This window comes from Plectrocnemia conspersa, unplaced genomic scaffold (genome assembly GCF_051122295.1).
Source record: "Plectrocnemia conspersa isolate PC_06_02 unplaced genomic scaffold, ASM5112229v1 ptg000006l, whole genome shotgun sequence".
NCBI lineage: Eukaryota > Metazoa > Arthropoda > Insecta > Trichoptera > Polycentropodidae > Plectrocnemia > Plectrocnemia conspersa.
The window spans coordinates 24,754,159-24,769,863 of NW_028277170.1; positions in this window are offsets into that span (position 1 = coordinate 24,754,159).

The window sequence follows — 15,705 nt, forward strand, 5'->3', positions numbered from 1 at the left end:
AAATAATAAAAAATTGCTTTTATATGCAAATTAAAATTCCAAACACTTTTTGCATTAAACATTTTTTAGTAGGATTTCATTTAGCAAAGTTATGACACTTTGAATTTTTACATTAGCCGCCATTTTGAAAAAAAATTTTATATATTTTTTTTAAAAATAACGTATAGGGGCTGCACGTTAGTTCTATGCGATACTCAAAATTTAAATTTTTATCTTAGAAACCAAACAGTTAAGAGCGTTAACTCTTCCGAAAGTCTCAAAATGGCTAGTATGGGGGTACGATCGAACTGATACATCGCTTGTTTTCAAGCAAAAATATATATTTTTTATATTTTACTTAGATGAACTTTAGGCTTCTCAACATTTCATGTTTAGAGACCTTTTTGTAAAATTTAACACTACTGAGTTATAAGTGATTGAATTTTAATACTTGTCGTCATTTTGCAAAAAATTGACAAAATGGATTTTGCTATCAAACATACACAGGATGCTTAAGAATTCTATACTGTCACAAAAATTGAAATTCAAATATGTATAAATAAGCTCACACTGACCTAAACTATATTGAAAATCTTATGAGCGTATGTATGGTGGGTCGATCGACTCATCACACTAAACGTGTTTTGAAAAAAAAATACTTTTATTTTTTAATTTTTAATTTTTTTTTATAGTATCGTAAGTATAGTCGAAAGCTCTATTTTGTATAAAAAATTCAAGTCAATTTCTTGAATAGAAGCCTCATACGAGCGTTAACTATATGCAGAGTCGCATAAAAGCTCGTTCGAGGTCTCGGTCAATATATGGTAAGACTCGGTTTTTATTAAAAAAAAAATAATTAAAAATTGCTTTTATATGCAAATTAAAATTCCAAACACTTTTTGCATCAAACATTTTTTAGTAGGATTTCATTTAGCAAAGTTATGACACTTTGAATTTTTACATTAGCCGCCATTTCGAAAAAAAAATTTATATATTTTTTTTAAACATAACGTATAGGGGCTGCACGTTAGTTCTATGCGATACTCAAAATTTAAATTTTTATCTTAGAAACCAAACAGTTAAGAGCGTTAACTCTTCCGAAAGTCTCAAAATGGCTAGTATGGGGGTACGATCGAACTGATACATCGCTTGTTTTCAAGCAAAACTATATATTTTTTATATTTTACTTAGATGAACTTTAGGCTTCTCAACATTTCATGTATAGAGACCTTTTTGCCAAAATTCAACACTACTGAGTTATAAGTGATTGAATTTTAATACTTGTCGTCATTTTGCAAAAAATTGACAAAATGGATTTTGCTAACAAACATACACAGGATGCTTAAGAATTCTATACTGTCACAAAAATTGAAATTCAAATATGTATAAATAAGCTCACACTGACCTAAACTATATTGAAAATCTTATGAGCGTATGTATGGTGGGTCGATCGACTCATCACACTAAACGTGTTTTGAAAAAAAAATACTTTTATTTCTTAATTTTTAATTTTTTTTTATAGTATCGTAAGTATAGTCGAAAGCTCTATTTTGTATAAAAAATTCAAGTCGATTTCTTAAATAGAAGCCTCATACGAGCGTTAACTATATGCAGAGTCGCATAAAAGCTCGTTCGAGGTCTCGGTCAATATATGGTAAGACTCGGTTTTTATTAAAAAAAAAATAATTAAAAATTGCTTTTATATGCAAATTAAAATTCCAAACACTTTTTGCATTAAACATTTTTTAGTAGGATTTCATTTAGCAAAGTTATGACACTTTGAATTTTTACATTAGCCGCAATTTTGAAAAAAAATTTTATATATTTTTTTTAAACATAACGTATAGGTACAGCACGTTAGTTCTATGCGATACATAAAATTTAAATTTTTATCTTCGAAACCAAACAGTTAAGAGCGTTAACTCTTCCGAAAGTCTCAAAATGGCTAGTATGGGGGTACGATCGAACTGATACATCGCTTGTTTTCAAGCAAAAATATATATTTTTTATATTTTACTTAGATGAACTTTAGGCTTCTCAACATTTCATGTATAGAGACCTTTTTGCCAAAATTTAACACTACTGAGTTATAAGTGATTGAATTTTAATACTTGTCGTCATTTTGCAAAAAATTGACAAAATGGATTTTGCTAACAAACATACACAGGATGCTTAAGAATTCTATACTGTCACAAAAATTGAAATTCAAATATGTATAAATAAGCTCACACTGACCTAAACTATATTGAAAATCTTATGAGCGTATGTATGGTGGGTCGATCGACTCATCACACTAAACGTGTTTTGAAAAAAAAATACTTTTATTTTTTAATTTTTAATTTTTTTTTATAGTATCGTAAGTATAGTCGAAAGCTCTATTTTGTATAAAAAATTCAAGTCAATTTCTTGAATAGAAGCCTCATACGAGCGTTAACTATATGCAGAGTCGCATAAAAGCTCGTTCGAGGTCTCGGTCAATATATGGTAAGACTCGGTTTTTATTAAAAAAAAAATAATTAAAAATTGCTTTTATATGCAAATTAAAATTCCAAACACTTTTTGCATCAAACATTTTTTAGTAGGATTTCATTTAGCAAAGTTATGACACTTTGAATTTTTACATTAGCCGCCATTTCGAAAAAAAAATTTATATATTTTTTTTAAACATAACGTATAGGGGCTGCACGTTAGTTCTATGCGATACTCAAAATTTAAATTTTTATCTTAGAAACCAAACAGTTAAGAGCGTTAACTCTTCCGAAAGTCTCAAAATGGCTAGTATGGGGGTACGATCGAACTGATACATCGCTTGTTTTCAAGCAAAACTATATATTTTTTATATTTTACTTAGATGAACTTTAGGCTTCTCAACATTTCATGTATAGAGACCTTTTTGCCAAAATTCAACACTACTGAGTTATAAGTGATTGAATTTTAATACTTGTCGTCATTTTGCAAAAAATTGACAAAATGGATTTTGCTAACAAACATACACAGGATGCTTAAGAATTCTATACTGTCACAAAAATTGAAATTCAAATATGTATAAATAAGCTCACACTGACCTAAACTATATTGAAAATCTTATGAGCGTATGTATGGTGGGTCGATCGACTCATCACACTAAACGTGTTTTGAAAAAAAAATACTTTTATTTCTTAATTTTTAATTTTTTTTTATAGTATCGTAAGTATAGTCGAAAGCTCTATTTTGTATAAAAAATTCAAGTCGATTTCTTAAATAGAAGCCTCATACGAGCGTTAACTATATGCAGAGTCGCATAAAAGCTCGTTCGAGGTCTCGGTCAATATATGGTAAGACTCGGTTTTTATTAAAAAAAAAATAATTAAAAATTGCTTTTATATGCAAATTAAAATTCCAAACACTTTTTGCATTAAACATTTTTTAGTAGGATTTCATTTAGCAAAGTTATGACACTTTGAATTTTTACATTAGCCGCAATTTTGAAAAAAAATTTTATATATTTTTTTTAAACATAACGTATAGGTACAGCACGTTAGTTCTATGCGATACATAAAATTTAAATTTTTATCTTCGAAACCAAACAGTTAAGAGCGTTAACTCTTCCGAAAGTCTCAAAATGGCTAGTATGGGGGTACGATCGAACTGATACATCGCTTGTTTTCAAGCAAAAATATATATTTTTTATATTTTACTTAGATGAACTTTAGGCTTCTCAACATTTCATGTATAGAGACCTTTTTGCCAAAATTTAACACTACTGAGTTATAAGTGATTGAATTTTAATACTTGTCGTCATTTTGCAAAAAATTGACAAAATGGATTTTGCTAACAAACATACACAGGATGCTTAAGAATTCTATACTGTCACAAAAATTGAAATTCAAATATGTATAAATAAGCTCACACTGACCTAAACTATATTGAAAATCTTATGAGCGTATGTATGGTGGGTCGATCGACTCATCACACTAAACGTGTTTTGAAAAAAAAATACTTTTATTTTTTAATTTTTAATTTTTTTTTATAGTATCGTAAGTATAGTCGAAAGCTCTATTTTGTATAAAAAATTCAAGTCAATTTCTTGAATAGAAGCCTCATACGAGCGTTAACTATATGCAGAGTCGCATAAAAGCTCGTTCGAGGTCTCGGTCAATATATGGTAAGACTCGGTTTTTATTAAAAAAAAAATAATTAAAAATTGCTTTTATATGCAAATTAAAATTCCAAACACTTTTTGCATTAAACATTTTTTAGTAGGATTTCATTTAGCAAAGTTATGACACTTTGAATTTTTACATTAGCCGCCATTTCGAAAAAAATTTTATATATTTTTTTTAAACATAACGTATAGGGGCTGCACGTTAGTTCTATGCGATACTCAAAATTTAAATTTTTATCTTAGAAACCAAACAGTTAAGAGCGTTAACTCTTCCGAAAGTCTCAAAATGGCTAGTATGGGGGTACGATCGAACTGATACATCGCTTGTTTTCAAGCAAAACTATATATTTTTTATATTTTACTTAGATGAACTTTAGGCTTCTCAACATTTCATGTATAGAGACCTTTTTGCCAAAATTCAACACTACTGAGTTATAAGTGATTGAATTTTAATACTTGTCGTCATTTTGCAAAAAATTGACAAAATGGATTTTGCTAACAAACATACACAGGATGCTTAAGAATTCTATACTGTCACAAAAATTGAAATTCAAATATGTATAAATAAGCTCACACTGACCTAAACTATATTGAAAATCTTATGAGCGTATGTATGGTGGGTCGATCGACTCATCACACTAAACGTGTTTTGAAAAAAAAATACTTTTATTTTTTAATTTTTAATTTTTTTTTATAGTATCGTAAGTATAGTCGAAAGCTCTATTTTGTATAAAAAATTCAAGTCAATTTCTTGAATAGAAGCCTCATACGAGCGTTAACTATATGCAGAGTCGCATAAAAGCTCGTTCGAGGTCTCGGTCAATATATGGTAAGACTCGGTTTTTATTAAAAAAAAAATAATTAAAAATTGCTTTTATATGCAAATTAAAATTCCAAACACTTTTTGCATTAAACATTTTTTAGTAGGATTTCATTTAGCAAAGTTATGACACTTTGAATTTTTACATTAGCCGCCATTTCGAAAAAAAATTTTATATATTTTTTTTAAACATAACGTATAGGGGCTGCACGTTAGTTCTATGCGATACTCAAAATTTAAATTTTTATCTTAGAAACCAAACAGTTAAGAGCGTTAACTCTTCCGAAAGTCTCAAAATGGCTAGTATGGGGGTACGATCGAACTGATACATCGCTTGTTTTCAAGCAAAACTATATATTTTTTATATTTTACTTAGATGAACTTTAGGCTTCTCAACATTTCATGTATAGAGACCTTTTTGCCAAAATTCAACACTACTGAGTTATAAGTGATTGAATTTTAATACTTGTCGTCATTTTGCAAAAAATTGACAAAATGGATTTTGCTAACAAACATACACAGGATGCTTAAGAATTCTATACTGTCACAAAAATTGAAATTCAAATATGTATAAATAAGCTCACACTGACCTAAACTATATTGAAAATCTTTTGAGCGTATGTATGGTGGGTCGATCGACTCATCACACTAAACGTGTTTTGAAAAAAAAATACTTTTATTTCTTAATTTTTAATTTTTTTTTATAGTATCGTAAGTATAGTCGAAAGCTTTATTTTGTATAAAAAATTCAAGTCGATTTCTTAAATAGAAGCCTCATACGAGCGTTAACTATATGCAGAGTCGCATAAAAGCTCGTTCGAGGTCTCGGTCAATATATGGTAAGACTCGGTTTTTATTAAAAAAAAAATAATTAAAAATTGCTTTTATATGCAAATTAAAATTCCAAACACTTTTTGCATTAAACATTTTTTAGTAGGATTTCATTTAGCAAAGTTATGACACTTTGAATTTTTACATTAGCCGCAATTTTGAAAAAAAATTTTATATATTTTTTTTAAACATAACGTATAGGTACAGCACGTTAGTTCTATGCGATACATAAAATTTAAATTTTTATCTTCGAAACCAAACAGTTAAGAGCGTTAACTCTTCCGAAAGTCTCAAAATGGCTAGTATGGGGGTACGATCGAACTGATACATCGCTTGTTTTCAAGCAAAAATATATATTTTTTATATTTTACTTAGATGAACTTTAGGCTTCTCAACATTTCATGTATAGAGACCTTTTTGCCAAAATTTAACACTACTGAGTTATAAGTGATTGAATTTTAATACTTGTCGTCATTTTGCAAAAAATTGACAAAATGGATTTTGCTAACAAACATACACAGGATGCTTAAGAATTCTATACTGTCACAAAAATTGAAATTCAAATATGTATAAATAAGCTCACACTGACCTAAACTATATTGAAAATCTTATGAGCGTATGTATGGTGGGTCGATCGACTCATCACACTAAACGTGTTTTGAAAAAAAAATACTTTTATTTTTTAATTTTTAATTTTTTTTTATAGTATCGTAAGTATAGTCGAAAGCTCTATTTTGTATAAAAAATTCAAGTCAATTTCTTGAATAGAAGCCTCATACGAGCGTTAACTATATGCAGAGTCGCATAAAAGCTCGTTCGAGGTCTCGGTCAATATATGGTAAGACTCGGTTTTTATTAAAAAAAAAATAATTAAAAATTGCTTTTATATGCAAATTAAAATTCCAAACACTTTTTGCATCAAACATTTTTTAGTAGGATTTCATTTAGCAAAGTTATGACACTTTGAATTTTTACATTAGCCGCCATTTCGAAAAAAAAATTTATATATTTTTTTTAAACATAACGTATAGGGGCTGCACGTTAGTTCTATGCGATACTCAAAATTTAAATTTTTATCTTAGAAACCAAACAGTTAAGAGCGTTAACTCTTCCGAAAGTCTCAAAATGGCTAGTATGGGGGTACGATCGAACTGATACATCGCTTGTTTTCAAGCAAAACTATATATTTTTTATATTTTACTTAGATGAACTTTAGGCTTCTCAACATTTCATGTATAGAGACCTTTTTGCCAAAATTCAACACTACTGAGTTATAAGTGATTGAATTTTAATACTTGTCGTCATTTTGCAAAAAATTGACAAAATGGATTTTGCTAACAAACATACACAGGATGCTTAAGAATTCTATACTGTCACAAAAATTGAAATTCAAATATGTATAAATAAGCTCACACTGACCTAAACTATATTGAAAATCTTATGAGCGTATGTATGGTGGGTCGATCGACTCATCACACTAAACGTGTTTTGAAAAAAAAATACTTTTATTTCTTAATTTTTAATTTTTTTTTATAGTATCGTAAGTATAGTCGAAAGCTCTATTTTGTATAAAAAATTCAAGTCGATTTCTTAAATAGAAGCCTCATACGAGCGTTAACTATATGCAGAGTCGCATAAAAGCTCGTTCGAGGTCTCGGTCAATATATGGTAAGACTCGGTTTTTATTAAAAAAAAAATAATTAAAAATTGCTTTTATATGCAAATTAAAATTCCAAACACTTTTTGCATTAAACATTTTTTAGTAGGATTTCATTTAGCAAAGTTATGACACTTTGAATTTTTACATTAGCCGCAATTTTGAAAAAAAATTTTATATATTTTTTTTAAACATAACGTATAGGTACAGCACGTTAGTTCTATGCGATACATAAAATTTAAATTTTTATCTTCGAAACCAAACAGTTAAGAGCGTTAACTCTTCCGAAAGTCTCAAAATGGCTAGTATGGGGGTACGATCGAACTGATACATCGCTTGTTTTCAAGCAAAAATATATATTTTTTATATTTTACTTAGATGAACTTTAGGCTTCTCAACATTTCATGTATAGAGACCTTTTTGCCAAAATTTAACACTACTGAGTTATAAGTGATTGAATTTTAATACTTGTCGTCATTTTGCAAAAAATTGACAAAATGGATTTTGCTAACAAACATACACAGGATGCTTAAGAATTCTATACTGTCACAAAAATTGAAATTCAAATATGTATAAATAAGCTCACACTGACCTAAACTATATTGAAAATCTTATGAGCGTATGTATGGTGGGTCGATCGACTCATCACACTAAACGTGTTTTGAAAAAAAAATACTTTTATTTTTTAATTTTTAATTTTTTTTTATAGTATCGTAAGTATAGTCGAAAGCTCTATTTTGTATAAAAAATTCAAGTCAATTTCTTGAATAGAAGCCTCATACGAGCGTTAACTATATGCAGAGTCGCATAAAAGCTCGTTCGAGGTCTCGGTCAATATATGGTAAGACTCGGTTTTTATTAAAAAAAAAATAATTAAAAATTGCTTTTATATGCAAATTAAAATTCCAAACACTTTTTGCATTAAACATTTTTTAGTAGGATTTCATTTAGCAAAGTTATGACACTTTGAATTTTTACATTAGCCGCCATTTCGAAAAAAATTTTATATATTTTTTTTAAACATAACGTATAGGGGCTGCACGTTAGTTCTATGCGATACTCAAAATTTAAATTTTTATCTTAGAAACCAAACAGTTAAGAGCGTTAACTCTTCCGAAAGTCTCAAAATGGCTAGTATGGGGGTACGATCGAACTGATACATCGCTTGTTTTCAAGCAAAACTATATATTTTTTATATTTTACTTAGATGAACTTTAGGCTTCTCAACATTTCATGTATAGAGACCTTTTTGCCAAAATTCAACACTACTGAGTTATAAGTGATTGAATTTTAATACTTGTCGTCATTTTGCAAAAAATTGACAAAATGGATTTTGCTAACAAACATACACAGGATGCTTAAGAATTCTATACTGTCACAAAAATTGAAATTCAAATATGTATAAATAAGCTCACACTGACCTAAACTATATTGAAAATCTTATGAGCGTATGTATGGTGGGTCGATCGACTCATCACACTAAACGTGTTTTGAAAAAAAAATACTTTTATTTTTTAATTTTTAATTTTTTTTTATAGTATCGTAAGTATAGTCGAAAGCTCTATTTTGTATAAAAAATTCAAGTCAATTTCTTGAATAGAAGCCTCATACGAGCGTTAACTATATGCAGAGTCGCATAAAAGCTCGTTCGAGGTCTCGGTCAATATATGGTAAGACTCGGTTTTTATTAAAAAAAAAATAATTAAAAATTGCTTTTATATGCAAATTAAAATTCCAAACACTTTTTGCATTAAACATTTTTTAGTAGGATTTCATTTAGCAAAGTTATGACACTTTGAATTTTTACATTAGCCGCCATTTCGAAAAAAAATTTTATATATTTTTTTTAAACATAACGTATAGGGGCTGCACGTTAGTTCTATGCGATACTCAAAATTTAAATTTTTATCTTAGAAACCAAACAGTTAAGAGCGTTAACTCTTCCGAAAGTCTCAAAATGGCTAGTATGGGGGTACGATCGAACTGATACATCGCTTGTTTTCAAGCAAAACTATATATTTTTTATATTTTACTTAGATGAACTTTAGGCTTCTCAACATTTCATGTATAGAGACCTTTTTGCCAAAATTCAACACTACTGAGTTATAAGTGATTGAATTTTAATACTTGTCGTCATTTTGCAAAAAATTGACAAAATGGATTTTGCTAACAAACATACACAGGATGCTTAAGAATTCTATACTGTCACAAAAATTGAAATTCAAATATGTATAAATAAGCTCACACTGACCTAAACTATATTGAAAATCTTTTGAGCGTATGTATGGTGGGTCGATCGACTCATCACACTAAACGTGTTTTGAAAAAAAAATACTTTTATTTCTTAATTTTTAATTTTTTTTTATAGTATCGTAAGTATAGTCGAAAGCTTTATTTTGTATAAAAAATTCAAGTCGATTTCTTAAATAGAAGCCTCATACGAGCGTTAACTATATGCAGAGTCGCATAAAAGCTCGTTCGAGGTCTCGGTCAATATATGGTAAGACTCGGTTTTTATTAAAAAAAAAATAATTAAAAATTGCTTTTATATGCAAATTAAAATTCCAAACACTTTTTGCATTAAATATTTTTTAGTAGGATTTCATTTAGCAAAGTTATGACACTTTGAATTTTTACATTAGCCGCAATTTTGAAAAAAAATTTTATATATTTTTTTTAAACATAACGTATAGGGGCAGCACGTTAGTTCTATGCGATACATAAAATTTAAATTTTTATCTTCGAAACCAAACAGTTAAGAGCGTTAACTCTTCCGAAAGACTCAAAATTTCTAGTATGGGGGTACGATCGAACTGATACATCGCTTGTTTTCAAGCAAAAATATATATTTTTTATATTTTACTTAGATGAACTTTAGGCTTCTCAACATTTCATGTATAGAGACCTTTTTGCCAAAATTCAACACTACTGAGTTATAAGTGATTGAATTTTAATACTTGTCGTCATTTTGCAAAAAATTGACAAAATGGATTTTGCTAACAAACATACACAGGATGCTTAAGAATTCTATACTGTCACAAAAATTGAAATTCAAATATGTATAAATAAGCTCACACTGACCTAAACTATATTGAAAATCTTATGAGCGTATGTATGGTGGGTCGATCGACTCATCACACTAAACGTGTTTTGAAAAAAAAATACTTTTATTTTTTAATTTTTAATTTTTTTTTATAGTATCGTAAGTATAGTTGAAAGCTCTATTTTGTATAAAAAATTCAAGTCGATTTCTTGAATAGAAGCCTCATACGAGCGTTAACTATATGCAGAGTCGCATAAAAGCTCGTTCGAGGTCTCGGTCAATATATGGTAAGACTCGGTTTTTATTAAAAAAAAAATAATTAAAAATTGCTTTTATATGCAAATTAAAATTCCAAACACTTTTTGCATTAAACATTTTTTAGTAGGATTTTATTTAGCAGAGTTATGACACTTAGAATTTTTACATTATCCGCCATTTTGAAAAAAAATTTTATATATTTTTTTTAAACATAACGTATAGTGGCTGCACGTTAGTTCTATGCGATACTAAAAATTTAAATTTTTATCTTAGAAACCAAACAGTTAAGAGCGTTAACAGTTCCGAAAGTCTCAAAATGGCTAGTATGGGGGTACGATCGAACTGATACATCGCTTGTTTTCAAGCAAAAATATATATTTTTTATATTTTACTTAGATGAACTTTAGGCTTCTCAACATTTCATGTATAGAGACCTTTTTGCCAAAATTCAACACTACTGAGTTATAAGTGATTGAATTTTAATACTTGTCGTCATTTTGCAAAAAATTGACAAAATGGATTTTGCTAACAAACATACACAGGATGCTTAAGAATTCTATACTGTCACAAAAATTGAAATTCAAATATGTATAAATAAGCTCACACTGACCTAAACTATATTGAAAATCTTATGAGCGTATGTATGGTGGGTCGATCGACTCATCACACTAAACGTGTTTTGAAAAAAAAATACTTTTATTTTTTAATTTTTAATTTTTTTTTATAGTATCGTAAGTATAGTCGAAAGCTCTATTTTGTATAAAAAATTCAAGTCGATTTCTTTAATAGAAGCCTCATACGAGCGTTAACTATATGCAGAGTCGCATAAAAGCTCGTTCGAGGTCTCGGTCAATATATGGTAAGACTCGGTTTTTATTAAAAAAAAAATAATAAAAAATTGCTTTTATATGCAAATTAAAATTCTAAACACTTTTTGCATTAAACATTTTTTAGTAGGATTTTATTTAGCAAAGTTATGACACTTTGAATTTTTACATTAGCCGCCATTTTGAAAAAAAATTTTATATATTTTTTTTAAACATAACGTATAGGGGCTGCACGTTAGTTCTATGCGATACTCAAAATTTAAATTTTTATCTTCGAAACCAAACAGTTAAGAGCGTTAACTCTTCCGAAAGTCTCAAAATGGCTAGTATGGGGGTACGATCGAACTGATACATCGCTTGTTTTCAAGCAAAAATATATATTTTTTATATTTTACTTAGATGAACTTTAGGCTTCTCAACATTTCATGTATAGAGAACTTTTTGCCAAAATTCAACACTACTGAGTTATAAGTGATTGAATTTTAATACTTGTCGTCATTTTGCAAAAAATTGACAAAATGGATTTTGCTAACAAACATACACAGGATGCTTAAGAATTCTATACTGTCACAAAAATTTAAATTTAAATATGTATAAATAAGCTCACACTGACCTAAACTATATTGAAAATCTTATGAGCGTATGTATGGTGGGTCGATCGACTCATCACACTAAACGTGTTTTGAAAAAAAAATACTTTTATTTTTTAATTTTTAATTTTTTTTTATAGTATCGTAAGTATAGTCGAAAGCTCTATTTTGTATAAAAAATTCAAGTCGATTTCTTGAATAGAAGCCTCATAAGAGCGTTAACTATATGCAGAGTCGCATAAAAGCTCGTTCGAGGTCTCGGTCAATATATGGTAAGACTCGGTTTTTATTAAAAAAAAAATAATTAAAAATTGCTTTTATATGCAAATTAAAATTCCAAACACTTTTTGCAATAAACATTTTTTAGTAGGATATTATTAAGCAGAGTTATGACACTTTGAATTTTTACATTATCCGCCATTTTGAAAAAAAATTTTATATATTTTTTTTAAACATAACGTATAGGGGCTGCACGTTAGTTCTATGCGATACTCAAAATTTAAATTTTTATCTTAGAAACCAAACAGTTAAGAGCGTTAACTCTTCCGAAAGTCTCAAAATGGCTAGTATGGGGGTACGATCGAACTGATACATCGCTTGTTTTCAAGCAAAACTATATATTTTTTATATTTTACTTGGATGAACTTTAGGCTTCTCAACATTTCATGTATAGAGACCTTTTTGCCAAAATTTAACACTACTGAGTTATAAGTGATTGAATTTTAATACTTGTCGTCATTTTGCAAAAAATTGACAAAATGGATTTTGCTAACAAACATACACAGGATGCTTAAGAATTCTATACTGTCACAAAAATTGAAATTCAAATATGTATAAATAAGCTCACACTGACCTAAACTATATTGAAAATCTTATGAGCGTATGTATGGTGGGTCGATCGACTCATCACACTAAACGTGTTTTGAAAAAAAAATACTTTTATTTCTTAATTTTTAATTTTTTTTTATAGTATCGTAAGTATAGTCGAAAGCTCTATTTTGTATAAAAAATTCAAGTCGATTTCTTAAATAGAAGCCTCATACGAGCGTTAACTATATGCAGAGTCGCATAAAAGCTCGTTCGAGGTCTCGGTCAATATATGGTAAGACTCGGTTTTTATTAAAAAAAAAATAATTAAAAATTGCTTTTATATGAAAATTAAAATTCCAAACACTTTTTGCATTAAACATTTTTTAGTAGGATTTCATTTAGCAAAGTTATGACACTTTGAATTTTTACATTAGCCGCCATTTTGAAAAAAAAATTTATATATTTTTTTTAAAAATAACGTATAGGGGCTGCACGTTAGTTCTATGCGATACTCAAAATTTAAATTTTTATCTTCGAAACCAAACAGTTAAGAGCGTTAACTCTTCCGAAAGTCTCAAAATGGCTAGTATGGGGGTACGATCGAACTGATACATCGCTTGTTTTCAAGCAAAACTATATATTTTTTATATTTTACTTAGATGAACTTTAGGCTTCTCAACATTTCATGTATAGAGACCTTTTTGCCAAAATTCAACACTACTGAGTTATAAGTGATTGAATTTTAATACTTGTCGTCATTTTGCAAAAAATTGAAAAAATGGATTTTGCTGACAAACATACACAGGATGCTTAAGAATTCTATACTGTCACAAAAATTGAAATTCAAATATGTATAAATAAGCTCACACTGACCTAAACTATATTGAAAATCTTATGAGCGTATGTATGGTGGGTCGATCGACTCATCACACTAAACGTGTTTTGAAAAAAAAATACTTTTATTTCTCAATTTTTAATTTTTTTTTATAGTATCGTAAGTATAGTCGAAAGCTCTATTTTGTATAAAAAATTCAAGTCGATTTCTTGAATAGAAGCCTCATACGAGCGTTAACTATATGCAGAGTCGCATAAAAGCTCGTTCGAGGTCTCGGTCAATATATGGTAAGACTCGGTTTTTATTAAAAAAAAAATAATAAAAAATTGCTTTTATATGCAAGTTAAAATTCCAAACACTTTTTGCATTAAACATTTTTTAGTAGGATTTTATTTAGCAAAATTATGACACTTTGAATTTTTACATTAGCCGCCATTTTGAAAAAAAATTTTATATATTTTTTTTAAACATAACGTATAGGGGCTGCACGTTAGTTCTATGCGATACATAAAATTTAAATTTTTATCTTCTAAACCAAACAGTTAAGAGCGTTAACTCTTCCGAAAGTCTCAAAATGGCTAGTATGGGGGTACGATCGAACTGATACATCGCTTGTTTTCAAGCAAAAATATATATTTTTTATATTTTACTTAGATGAACTTTAGGCTTCTCAACATTTCATGTATAGAGACCTTTTTGCCAAAATTCAACACTACTGAGTTATAAGTGATTGAATTTTAATACTTGTCGTCATTTTGCAAAAAATTGACAAAATGGATTTTGCTAACAAACATACACAGGATGCTTAAGAATTCTATACTGTCACAAAAATTGAAATTCAAATATGTATAAATAAGCTCACACTGACCTAAACTATATTAAAAATCTTATGAGCGTATGTATGGTGGGTCGATCGACTCATCACACTAAACGTGTTTTGAAAAAAAAATACTTTTATTTTTTAATTTTTAATTTTTTTTTATAGTATCGTAAGTATAGTCGAAAGCTCTATTTTGTATTAAAAATTCAAATCAATTTCTTTAATAGAAGCCTCATACGAGCGTTAACTATATGCAGAGTCGCATAAAAGCTCGTTCGAGGTCTCGGTCAATATATGGTAAGACTCGGTTTTTATTAAAAAAAAAATAATTAAAAATTGCTTTTATATGCAAATTAAAATTCCAAACACTTTTTGCATTAGACATTTTTCAGTAGGATTTCATTTAGCAAAGTAATGACACTTTGAATTTTTACATTAGCCGCCATTTTGAAAAAAAATTTTATATATTTTTTTTAAACATAACGTATAGGGGCTGCACGTTAGTTCTATGCGATACTCAAAATTTAAATTTTTATCTTTGAAACCAAACAGTTAAGAGCGTTAACTCTTCCAAAAGTCTCAAAATGGCTAGTATGGGGGTACGATCGAACTGATACATCGCTTGTTTTCAAGCAAAAATATATATTTTTTATATTTTACTTAGATGAACTTTAGGCTTTTCAACATTTCATGTATAGAGACCTTTTTGCCAAAATTCAACACTACTGAGTTATAAGTGATTGAATTTTAATACTTGTCGTCATTTTGCAAAAAATTGACAAAATGGATTTTGCTAACAAACATACACAGGATGCTTAAGAATTCTATACTGTCACAAAAATTGAAATTCAAATTTGTATAAATAAGCTCACACTGACCTAAACTATATTGAAAATCTTATGAGCGTATGTATGGTGGGTCGATCGACTCATCACACTAAACGTGTTTTGAAAAAAAAATACTTTTATTTTTTAATTTTTAATTTTTTTTTATAGTATCGTAAGTATAGTCGAAAGCTCTATTTTGTATAAAAAATTCAAGTCGATTTCTTGAATAGAAGCCTCATACGAGCGTTAACTATATGCAGAGTC